This window comes from Siphateles boraxobius, unplaced genomic scaffold (genome assembly GCF_051911475.1).
Source record: "Siphateles boraxobius isolate OS27281-9 unplaced genomic scaffold, OSU_SipBor_1 17, whole genome shotgun sequence".
Lineage (NCBI taxonomy): Eukaryota > Metazoa > Chordata > Actinopteri > Cypriniformes > Leuciscidae > Siphateles > Siphateles boraxobius.
The window spans coordinates 1,839,021-1,852,347 of NW_027508777.1; the positions used below are offsets into that span (position 1 = coordinate 1,839,021).

Sequence of the window (13,327 nt, forward strand, 5' to 3'; positions counted from 1 at the left end):
AACAAACAAGACTTCTGACTGTGTTTTTTAACATATTTAACACCACAAATAAACACCTTCATTGAAAAAATTACATTAAAAGAAATGAAAAACATATCCAAGATATTAAAAAGAGGTTGTAACCGGTCACAGTGCAAAAACGCATGAAAAATCGTCTCTTTTTGTACACAAAAAGGACAAGCTTCAGTAACATCATCGTTAATCAAAGAAATAAAAGCATTAACAGCAATAGCACCATGTAGCAATCTCCACTGTAAATCTCCAGTTTTCTTGACCAATGGTGATTTATATAATGCTCTCCATTCAGGTTTTTCATTAACCTCAAGATTAAGAGCCTTACGCCATGGAGTGTCACATTTGTTATTTAAAGATTTTTTGTTAAAAGCCTTCACACAACATTTGTACATGTCCTTACCCAATGCAGAGTTTGGACCCACAACTATGAAATCTTCACACTCTAACAGTACACCACTGCACTCCCCTAAACTAGGGGACAGACTCAAATTGGGAAAAAGATCTTTACAATCAGGCTGAATAGATCCCTTAGAGTATAAGTCCAAGAGTTCTGTTTCCTCTCCAGTGAGGCCTGATCTCCATTTCTCAACTGCTCTAGTAACTGTTCGGTGTGATTTGATACCGAGACGCTCAGCGATGGCAGTCACATTTTTAAAAGCAGGGCCCGTTATTTGATGCAAATGTTCAATTTGTACCACCTTTGCATTACACAAAGTCCTTTCAGGAATGGCAAAAGACATCTCACACGTTAGGTCCAGTCGTGAGCCAATGACAAAAGGCTCCTGTAGTAGCCAAAACAAAGAGGATGAGTTGTTTTCTCTGCTTATTTGAAATAGAGACCATACTTTGAAAAGATTACGGTAGAAGATTGGAGAATCACGCAGTTTAAGTCTCTGAGGATCCGACCAGAATAAAGCTTTATCCAGTCCCAGTCCATCAATATTCTGAAGGATTACACAGGCAGCACCAGTCCAACTTGAATCATCGGAGTACTTTAAGAGTCTTTGTACAAACTGCAGGCGAAAGGCAGCTGTTCTGCTCTGCAGGTGTATTAGTCCAAGTCCCCCTTTGTCTTTAGACAGGTACAGCACACTTTTTGGTATCCAATGCATTCTGTCCCAGAAAAAGTCAATTAAAATGGACTGAATTTTTATTAAAACTTCAGCTGGGGGGTCTATACAGGCCAAACGATGCCAAAGTGCAGAGGCAACCAGATTATTAATTATCAAGATACGTCCTTTATAGGACATTTTAGGGAGTAGAAACCTCCACTTATCTAGTCGCCCTTTGACTTTTTCAATGACACCTTCAAAATTCTTTTTCACATAATTGTCATCACCCAGAAAAACTCCCAAATATTTGAAACCATTTCTTGTCCAATTCAAACCATCAGGAAGCCTTGGTTCAAACTCTGCCCATTTTCCAACTAAAATGGCTTCACTTTTTCCCCAATTTACCTTTGCAGAAGACAGAGACTTAAAATAATTTAAAATCTTCAACATCACACTGATATCATTACAATCACTGATTAAAACAATGACATCATCAGCATAAGCTGAAATCTTAAAAATATTAGCACAGTTGGGAATACACAGACCATACACATTAGCTCTTAGCTTGTTCAACAAGGGTTCTATGGCAAGGGTATACAACATACCTGAGAGTACACAGCCTTGTCTTACACCCCTATTCACCTTAAATGCAGAGCATAAATCACCATTTATCTTTAAAACACTCTCAACGCTACAATACATAACTTTTATCATAGAAATAAAATCCGAATTAAAACCAAAAGCTTCTAGAACACTCCACAAATAACTATGTTCTACTCTGTCGAAAGCTTTTTCTTGGTCAATTGATATCATTCCAAAATCCAAATCAAAGAGTTTTCCACAGTATAAAATGTCTCTTATAAAAGAAACATTATCAAAAATCTTCCTACCTGGCACACAATACGACTGATCAGGGTGAATTACGAGCCCAATCACTTCCCCTAGTCTAATTGCTAGGGCTTTGGAGAGTATTTTATAGTCATTACATAAAAGGCTTACAGGCCTCCAGTTTTTTATATCATTTAGATCCCCTTTTTTTGGTAGCAGAGTAATGATTGCTCTCCGGCAGCTTTGTGGCAGTTGTCCTTTTTCTAAACTCTCATTAAAAACTGCTACCAATTCTGGACCCACCTCGAATCAAAAAGATTTGTAAAAATCTATTGAGATCCCATCAATGCCTGGTACTTTCCCACTCTCCATTCTTTTAAGTGCATCCTCAAATTCTCCTAAACTCAAGGCTCTACCAATTTCTTTATTGGCATTTTTAGTAACTTGAGGCAAATTATATATATATAAAAAAAAACTTTCATAATTTAACTCTAAATTTTCACTTTTATACAAGTCTTTATAGAATTTTACTGCTCTTTCTCTGATCTCTTTAGGGTTTGACAATACGACTCCAGTTTCAGACTTCAAACTGTGAATGAGCTTTATCTGCCCATTCTTCTTTTCCAGATTAAAAAAAGAATTTTGAGGGAGCATCCATTAAATTGGCACTCTGAAACCGAGATCTCGTTATTGCACCTTGCGTCGTCAAACCTAAAATATCAGTTAAAAGATTATTTTTCTTTTTGATGCACTCCAAAAAAGTGACATCTTTTGTGGAGTCTGCAAGCCCTTGCAACCTCATTAAATCTTCTTCTAAAACCCTCATTGACTTATTTAGGTCTCTTGTAGCGTTGCGAGTGTATTGTTGACACAACTGTTTTATTTGAACCTTTGTAAAATCCCACCAATTGTGCAATGACAAGAAAGATGATTTTGAAGCTTTGGCATTTTTCCAAAACTCTTTAAAAATATCTCTAAAACAAGAATCACCCAATAAATTATTATTAAAATGCCAATATGCACTTTTAGATTTAACATGTTTTTTTGCCACAATGCATTTAACCAAACTATGGTCAGAGAAACTTACTGGGACTATTGAGAATTCCCTTAACATACTTAGTTGATGCTTAAAAACATAAAATCTATCAAGCCTTGCCATTGATAGCTGGTTATTAAAAGCATGAACCCAAGTGTATTGCCTCTGCGTGCCATGGAAATTCCTCCATATATCAATAATACTGTGGTATTTCATTAAATTAATTAAAGACTTTCTCGATTGCATGTGAGGTTCTACATGATTTCTGTCAGTGGCATTTTCAGTACAGTTAAAATCCCCTCCCACAAATAAAAACTCATCAGCATTACAATCATTTAAAACATTACCCAAAGTATTTAAAAAAATTATTCTCTCTAAAGCCGCAGTTGGAGCATATACACAGATAAAAATAAAAGTGCTATTTTCAAAAGAAGCTTTTACTTTCAAGAGGCTTCCTTTTATTACTTCTTCAATAGTGTAAGAATAAGGAGTGAAGTTCCTAGAAAATAAAACTCCAACTCCGCCACTTAGAGAAGTAGAATGACTTAAAATCACTAAGCCATCGAACTCCTTAGCCCAATCTGCAGCATTTAAGACATCACTGTGTGTTTCTTGTACAAATAACACATCAATAGTTTTACACCTCAAAGTCTCGTATATTTGTGCTCTCTTCTTATAATCCCTTGCTCCTTTAACATTTAAAGAAGCGAGATTTATTTCCTCCATTAAAAGGAAAAGAAAAAGAAAAGAACAACCAAAGCAATAAAGCCAAAAAGATATCTTATGTTATCCATTTAACTTTGTGAGGATTTTCTTTAACCGGAAAACATCCAGGTCAGTGAAACGTCTCGGTTACGTATGTAACCCTCGTTCCCTGAGTAGGGAACGGAGACGTTACGTCGGATGACGACGAATGGGGTTTCGCTTAGAAAGCCTATCAACTTCGAGTATTACAAAACGAGCCAATGGCAAAGAAATGCCATGGGTCTGCGGAATTTGCATGACGTAACTCCGCCCCACCTCGTGGGTATAAAAGGAGGACGCCAGCAACAGGCAGATATGTTTCTTCGCTGAGGAGCCAAGACTGAGCTCAGGCGATCCCCGCGGTACAGCGGAAAGTGGCAGGCAGACGTAACGTCGTTACTCCGAGTTACGTCGGATGACGACGAATGGGGTTACCAGTCTAATCACGCCACCTTCTCAGCTGTCTTCCAGTGCCCTGCGTAAATCTGAGATCCCTGTCGTGAGACTGGCACGGACGAAGGACTCCTATTTAGCACAGGAATACCAAGGTACACTGGGGAGCATATCCCAAAGTTTAGGGGAAATATGCAATTACTGCCAACCCAGAGGGGGGGGGACTTAGAGAATACACATATGACCCGAAGGAGACATATGGAGAACACTGGGGTGTCCAGCCGCAGGTGGAATATTTCAACCCCAGGGGTGGCAAGGTGGCTTGCCAAGGGAAAGACACACGCTCAGAGAGGCTTACAGTGGAAATACACATGTGGGGGTCGCTCAGAGGAGGGACCATGCACACGGGAGGCACCTAGCCGACGCACAGGCAATAGACACTGGCGCCAACGTCAGGAGTGCTGGAGGAACTCAGGGCTTTTTGGGGAAGCTCACCTGAGGAGAATATCGCACGTATCCAGTCCGTGGAGTGGAATGGCGAGCAAGCGAAGACACCTGAGCGGGTCCAGTACTAGCTGGTTGAAGCGAGTACATGAGAGGACACTGGCTCCACTCGGAGATTGTAGAATCTGGCGAATGTGTTAGGTGTCGCCCAGCCTGCAGCTCTGCAGATGTCTGTTAGCGAGGCGCCATGCGCTAGAGCCCAAGAGGATGCCACACTCCGGGTGGAGTGGGCGGTCACACCAAGGGGGCACGGTCGACCTTGCTGCTGGTATGCCAAGGCAATGGCGTCCACTATCCAGTGGGACAACCTTTGCTTGGAGAGAGCCTTTCCCTTCAGCTTCCCACCATAACAGACAAAGAGCTGGTCTGAGGTCCTGAAACACTGCGGCCCAAATTCCAGGCACGCTTCGTCAACGGAGAATGCATGCAAGTCCCCCACCCTCTTGATGGAGGCCAATGCAACCAGGAGCGCTGTCTTCATAGACAGGAACTTAAGCTCCACTGATTGCAAAGGCTCAAAGGGAGCACTCCGCAGGGCAGTTAGAACCACTGAGAGGTCCCAAGAGGGAAAGAGAGGAGGACGAGGAGGATTCAGTCTCCTCGCTCCTCTCAGGAACCTGATGATCAGGTCGTGCCTTCCAACAGACTTACCTTCGACTGGGTCATGGTGTGCGGCAATGGCGGCAACATAGACTTTCAGGGTGGAGGGAGACAGCCTTCGCTCCAGCCTATCTTGAAGGAAGGAAAGCACGACACTAATCGAACATCTCCGGGGGTCTTCTTGAAGAGAAGAGCACCAGTTGACGAAGAGGTTCCACTTCAACGCGTAGACGTGTCTCGTGGACGACGCTCTAGCGGAAGTGATGGTAGCCGCCACCGTAGGTGGAAGGGTACTCAAACCTGCTTCGTCCCGTCCAGGAGCCACACGTGGAGGTTCCAAAGATCGGGACGAGGGTGCCATAGGGTGCCCCGTCCCTGAGAAAGGAGGTCCTTCCTCAGGGGAATCGGCCAGGGAGGTGCTGTCGCGAGGAGTACTAGTTCGGAGAACCAGGTCCGGGCGGGCCAGTATGGCGCGACCAGAATGACCTGCTCCTCGTCCTCCCTGACCTTGCGCAGGGTCTGCGCAAGAAGGCTCACTGGGGGAAACGCATATTTGCGGCCCCGCGGCCAGCTGTGCGCCAGTGCATCCGTGCCAAGCGTGCCCTCGGTCAGGGAATAGTACAGGGCGCAATGGGTCGAGTCGTGAGAGGCAAACAGATCTATCTGTGCGTCCCCGAACTGGTCCCAAATCAGCTGAACCGACTGGGGATGGAGTCGCCAATCTCCCGGGAGGGGCTGAAGCCGTGAGAGCTCGTCGGCTGCACAGTTCAGGGCTCCGGGGATGTAAATGGCATGAAGCGACCTCAGATGCTTCTGACTCCATATGAGGAGGTGGCGGGCGAGTTGCGACATACGGCGGGAGCGTAGACCACCTTGATGGTTGATGTACGCTACAGTGGCGGTATTGTCTGAACGGACTAGTACGTGTTGGTTCTTGAGCACGGCCCGGAAGCGGCGCAGAGCAAGACGTACGGCCAGCAACTCGAGGCAATTGATGTGCCAGAGGCGGCGGGGTCCTGTCCAGGAGCCCGCGGCAGCACGTCCATTGCACATGGCACCCCAGCCCGTGGAGGAGGCATCTGTCGTTACAACAACATGCCGCGAACCTCGTTCCAGGGGCACTCCGGCCCGTAGAAAACTGAGGTCCGACCACGGGGTGAAGGTCTGACGGCAGGACGGAGTAACAGTTACTCGGAAGGTGCCGTGTTGCCATGCCCACCTCGGGACTCGGTCGCGAAGCCAAAGCTGAAGCAGTCTCATATGAAGCAATCCGAGCGGTGTTGCCACGGCTGCAGATACCATATGCCCCAGGAGCCTCTGAAAGAGTTTCAGTGGAACCGCACTCTTGCCCTTGAACTGTCTCAGGCAAGTCAGCAGTGACTGCGCGCGCTCGCTCGTAAGCTGCGCGGACATGGCGACCGAGTCGATGTCCATACCGAGAAAAGAGATCCTCTGCACGGGGCAAAGTTTGCTCTTTTCCCAGTTGACCCGAAGGCCCAGACGAGCTAGGTGCCGGAGCACTAGGTCCCTGTGTTCGCATACCTGGTCTCGAGAGTGAGCTAGGATCAGCCAGTCGTCGATGTAGTTCAGGATACGAACCCCGTGTTCCCGAAGGGGAACAAGGGCAGCCTCGACGACCTTCGTGAAGACGCGAGGAGACAGGGCTAGCCCGAAAGGGAGAACCGCGTACTGGTATGCCTGCCCCTCGAAGGCAAACCGAAGGAACGGTCTGTGTCGAGGGAGAATGGAGACATGAAAGTAGGCGTCCTTCAGGTCGATTGCTGCAAACCAATCCTGGGGCCGCACACATCCGAGAATGTGTTTGGCAGTGAGCATCTTGAACGGCAGCCTGTGAAGGGAACGGTTCAGCACACGCAGGTCCAGGATTGGTCGTAACCCACCGGTTTTCTTGGGGACAATGAAGTACGGGCTGTAGAAGCCGGTCCTCATCTCGGCCGGAGGGACGGTCTCGATCGCACCCTTCGCCAGCAGGGTGGCGATCTCGGCTCTCATGATAGGGGCGTTGCCACCGACCAAAGTGGAGCGGACTCCCCTGAAGCGGGGAGGAGACCGCGCGAACTGAATCGCGTAGCCGAGCCTGATCGTCCGTGCGACCCAGCGGGACAGGAGGGGGAGCTCTAGCCAGGCTCCCAAAAACTGTACCAGCGGGGTCATACGGACCACAGACTTCCCACCGATGGTGCAGCAGGGCGGAATGACTGGCCCGGACGTGGACGGCATAGCGGCCCGGTGTGGGGGCACAGTCATTAACCGCGCCCTGACAGAGGAGACCAGGGAAGGAAGAACGTTCCACGGGGGTCTGCTCTGCCAGGGGGCTGGCGACAGAGGCGGAAGGGAGCGGCACGGTCCGGGGACGGCGCGCACTGCCAGCCGGCTCTGGGACAGAGGGGGACGAGGGGTGCACCGCTCGGAGGCGGCGCACCGTGTCGTCCGAGAACTCTGTGTGCTCAGGGATGGAAATGTTACTTCTTTCTTTAACCACATTAGGGTGCTGCCCACCCGTGGGTGAGCAGCGGGGAGTGGAGAACAAAAGATTCTCCCCCGGCCCTCCACCGGGGGAAGGAGTGGTCCTGCTACCATCTCCTGAGAAGTAATTTTCAGCATCCCTGAGCAGCCCGTCTCAGGAGCGCCGCTTGGCCCGGCGTTTAGCGGGGGGCAGGGCTGGAGAGGGCTGGGGCGCCTTCTTACGGCTTCCTCCGCGACCGGGCCTGGGTGGAGGCTGCTGCTTTGGCCGGGCGGGAGGGGCGGGAGCCGTAGGAGGGCGCCCTCGGCGGCGAACAGACTGAGGGATCTGCCCGGTCGGCTGGGTGGAGGCAGCAGCGGGCCGTCGGGGCAGAATGTGCCTAATGGCCTCAGTCTGTTTCTGGGCGGTGGAGAACTGTTGGGCGAAATCCTCCACCGCACCGCCGAATAGGCCGGCCTGGGACATGGGGGAGTCGAGCAGGCGAGAGCGCTCAGCGTCCCGCATGTCAGCCAGGTTCAGCCACAAGTGTCTCTCCTGGACCACAGCTGTGGACATCACCAGACCCAGGGAGCGTGCGGTCACCTTCGTCGCCCGGAGGGCGAGGTCGGTGGCGGCGCGCAGCTCATCGAAGAGCCCTGGGTCCGTCCTACCCTCGTGCATGTCCCTTAGCATCTGCGCCTGATAGACCTGCAGAGTGGCCATGGCATGCAAAGAGGCAGCCGCCTGTCCCGCCGCTCTGTAGGACTTCGCCACTAGGGTAGACGAGAACCTACAGGCCTTGGATGGGTGCTTAGGCTCGCCGCGAGAAGAGGCACTCTGAGGACACAACTGCATCGCAACAGAACGCTCAACCGGGGGGAGCCCAGTGTACCCACGGGCAGCTGCCCCATCGAGGGGAGGAAAGGCGGATGAAATCAACGAGCGGTCGCGGGAAGACATGGGAGTCTTCCAGGACTTCGAGATTTCATCATGCACGTCCGGGAAGAAAGGTATTGGGGCAGGCTGAGGACGGGAAGCCGCAGCTGCACCCAAAAACCAATCGTCCAGCCGCGAGCGCTCAGGACAGGGTGGAGGGTTCCACTCCAAACCAATGCTCGCGGCCGCCCGGGAAAGCATGGCCGTCATCTCTGGATCAGACTGAGCCACAGCCGTATTCACACCCGAGGGTGGCAGCTGTGACGAGTCGTCACTTCCAGACGAATCAGACCCGCCTAGTGATGCTGCGATCGACATCGCATCTTCCTCTGGAGCGCCAAAGGACACTCGCGGGACCTCAAAGGACGGTCCCGCGATGATCCCCTGAACACTCGCGGGTTGCAACACTGGAGAAGGTGCTGCGGGGCACGGACACATAGTCGGCGCTTTGTTCCACACAGTCACCCTCAGATCACCCTGGCCACCAGCCGAAGTAGAGCCTCTCGAGGAGGCGCTAGATCGGGGTGTGGATGAGGGGACTCTCACTCTTGCGAGATCCTTGAGTCTCGATCTAAGTGTTGCGATGGTCATGTTCCCACAGAAAGAACATGACTCATCCACGAGCGCTGCTTTAGCGTGATCAAAGCCCAAACACACCAAGCAGCGCTCGTGCCCATCAGAGTCAGACACCAGTCGACCGCAACCAGAAGTGCACGGGCGAGGCATCTTTAAAAAGACGTGCCGCGTGCAAGCTCTTTTTGTGAGAGAAACTCAGTGCTGAAGCGCCCGCGGAGAACACACTCGCTGGCAAACCACGCTCAGATAAGCAGGAAGTGTGCACTCGCCGGGAGATCGCCGTCACACCAACACTGGAGAGTTGCTCGTCTCGTAAGAAGCTGACAATCAGAGATAGCTTAAGGAGTGAAGAATTACACTTGGCTCCGAAGCGAAAACATATCTGCCTGTTGCTGGCGTCCTCCTTTTATACCCACGAGGTGGGGCGGAGTTACGTCATGCAAATTCCGCAGACCCATGGCATTTCTTTGCCATTGGCTCGTTTTGTAATACTCGAAGTTGATAGGCTTTCTAAGCGAAACCCCATTCGTCGTCATCCGACGTAACTCGGAGTGACAACGAAAGGGAACTGTTTTTACCTCTGAAAACGTTTACTTTCTCAATGAACTGTTTTATGTCAGGGAAATATTCTGCTATTTTTACTCCCCTCATATTTTTTGTCACATCTAGAAAGTTTTGTATTTCCTCAACAGTATATTCTTGGCTAGAGAAACCACTTAGGGGTAAACTAGCGCTAATACTGCATTCAGACATCTCAGTTTCACTTTCATTCTCACTATTTTTGTCAGTCTGGACATCACAATTACCATCCAGTCGTTTAGCCTGTTTGACATTTTGACGTCCCAACAATTTCCTTTTTTGGGGAGTCTTGAGAAAACACTCTTTGTCTTCCACCTCAGGACTAATCCATTTCTTGTATCACCCTCACAATATCCATAGCTCCATCCTCACTGTTGCCTTCACTGTTAAAAACTACCTCTAAATTTTACAGTAAAATACTGGCAGCAGGGATGCCAGCCAGTTACTGTACTTTTTACAGTAGCGTTTCTGTAATTTAATTTACAGAATTTTACTGTATTCTCCGATTACAGTAAATAACAGTATTTTTACAGTATATTGTATTTTTTACAGTAAGTTACATGAATCTTTGTATTTGCTATATCTAGAGGAAGTATGTAAAATGCAGTATATACAATATATTTTCCTGATTTCTGAATATTAATGACTGGCAGCTGAATTTTAAATGTTAATTATTTATCAATTGCATATGCTTTAAACAATTGTTTTTAAATACATTAAATGTTGTATAATGCACAATTTAATTCCCCTATTACTTCACAAAACAAACAAATTATTCAACATCCTAATCTTGAAAAACAGGTCAACATTTATTTAATTTATAACTTGAAAATATGCATGAAAAAAAGTCATAAAACAAGTATTTACAAACTTTTTTTTTTTTTTAAATGGACATGAAATTAAATATTTTTTAATTGCTTGAAACAAATTAGCCGTCATGGCCCTTCACACAAAGAAGAAATACACAAATGACATACATTTAAAACCACAAGTTGACCAACATGATCATAATAAAATGGTTCTGAAAAACACGGACACGGATGAATTTTCACCACTTCATTACCAGACAAACATGTCCAAACAACAAGGCCCCAAGTGAGTCCAACAAACTTATGATCAAAAATGGAGAATAATTCAGCTCCAGATGCTGTTCCATCACAGGATGCAAAGAGTGGCTAGAAATATTGAAAAGAACAATATATTAGATATATTACAAAACATAATGATACAGTCAGAGACAGATAGAGGGATGACAGATACAGTTAGAGACAGATAGAGAATATTAAAAGGTTAAAATTAAAGGAAAAATAGATGTGTGTGTGTGTGTGTGTGTGTGTGTACTACTTACATTTCAGAAATTCCACTGATAACCCACCAGTTTGCTGGGAAGAGTGGCAACATGTGGGTTCACTGCAACCTGTTTCTTCTGTACCATTTGCCCTGTCGTTTTAGATGGCAATTTTCTTCTTTGTTCCTCTCTCCGGATTGATACATACAAAGCACCTAAAGGGTCAGGAGACAGACAATATGTAATTAAGATTGGTTTTAAGTTTTTGATGCTTGTAATCATGTTTTTGAAATTGGACCATATCATATCAGTGTTTCTCAACTCCAGTCATGAGGACCTCCCAGGAAGTTTTATATGTCCACTAATTAAAACACCTGATTTAACTCATTAACTCAACAGATAATATATCTAAAGGCAAGTTCTGATATTGAATACATGTGTAAAATGTACTGAGGTTGTTAAGAATTCAATCATTACCTTTAAATGAACTCCAAGGTGCAGGCTGCCGCCTCCTGATTGAATATGTAATATGCAGTGAACAGTAGCAAGGCCAGACAGGAAGCTGGGCTGAATGCTCTCCTCACACACAACTTGGCCTTCAGTGTCCACAGCGTCCTCAGTGTCAAAGTGTCTCCTAAAACACATGTGACAATAGTTTATTTTTTACTATACCATTGTTATTTTTCAGCTTTTTACATTTAAACTATATTTTAGTATTCAGAGTGCAGGAACTCTTTCTTTTAAATAAAATAACAAAGGCATTATACAACAATAAGCAAATTACACACACAGAGTATGCTATAGCTAATATATATTCGTACTGAAATGTAAGGGATTTTTACACCAACATATTAAACATGCGACAAAACTGGTATTACAGCACCATTCAGAATGTAGCCTAGGCTATGAGACAAACATCCTCCGTGAGTCTGACGCAAGGTTTTAGCAACGGCGTTTTCATTTCGGCTCCCATTTTAAAAGATGACTTGATTTGGATTTGATTTACACCATAAAATAATCACAACGAAGTGTGCTGATCAACACGAAGCTCGTGTCAATACCGACTGTTGTCATTAAAGCATGTAATTCTTAACATAGGAGCCCATAAATCCCGAGGAATGTGTGAAATACTACCGCGTCCGCGCTGCTGAAGCCCCGCGCAAGTCTCCCTCGCGCCCCGTGGTCGGAGGATGCGTGATCCGGGGTTACCAATATGAACCGCGAATATAACGTTACCTTCATAGTCTACGAGTAACCCAACATGAAAAATAAGAAACTGAAATAATAAGCCACTTACCCCAGAGTTGAGAATCACTCCTCTTGCCGCTACCCGAATGTCGACGACACGACCGTTGAAGATCACAATGCCTCAGTAGATTTGAAATTTACAGCAATATTCTGTATTTTGAATCAAACCGCCTCGCGACCCCAGAATGCATTGCAGTTTACAGCAATATGCTGTATTATTAGAAAACAGTCAGCTGCTGTAAAATAATGCTGTAATTTTTAAAGCAATTCATTACAGTGTTCATCAGAGTCATCAGACTCACAAAAACCTTTTTCAGCTCCCAACACATTTCTGATTTCTTCCTCCTCAGACACAACTTCTTCTATTTCAGCTGTTTATCTACAGGAAATTCAGATACATTTTCCAAACTTTTTGAGACCTCAGGCACCCTGCTTGGTCCTGGCATCTCCTCATCAACTGCAACAATCTCCTGTACTTCAGCTACTACAACAGTTTTAGTTTGCTTGTTTGCACTTTTTGGATATGCACGAACAAGATGTCCATTTTCACCACAACCAAAACATCTCATAGTGTTAGTTGTGGCGTAAATTACATAATTAAACCCTTCGTGACTAAAATTATGGGTCAGATCAAGTTCATTAACATTCTCTTTCAGGACCATATACACAAATCGTCTGAAAGACACTGTAGTGGCTATTTGTCCATAAACTTAAACAAAAACAAATAATAACAAACTTCTCAAATGGCCACTTGAGGCTACGTCATGGTTAGGCTTTATGCAGGTTCAGAGCTACCAAAGCAAAGTGATGTCCATAACAAGATTGAGTTTGAGGAGGTTTATTCACACACATAAGCAAGCTCACAGACATTTCTGCTGCCTCTCCAACGCTGGTAAAAAACCATATGGCCTCGTGCCTGAAGTACCTCCCACCCTGACCTACTTATGCAAATGAACATAACACCATGTGACCAATAAATGACAATACAATTAAAGCATAAATACAAAATAAACCAAATTAACTTTAACAAGAAAATAAAATAAATAAATTAAGCTATAAATTAA

General features: G+C 46.2%; 1 long non-coding RNA gene across 1 annotated transcript; it reads right to left on the bottom strand.

Annotated features, from left to right (window-relative positions):
• Positions 1-10,625: 10,625 nt before the first annotated feature.
• LOC143740126 (uncharacterized) lies at positions 10,626-12,507 on the bottom strand. The gene is made up of 3 exons (XR_013204753.1): positions 11,493-12,507; positions 11,076-11,230; positions 10,626-10,902 (listed from the first exon to the last, which is right to left on the bottom strand). It is a non-coding gene; the product is annotated as an uncharacterized LOC143740126 (long non-coding RNA).
• Positions 12,508-13,327: the final 820 nt, after the last annotated feature.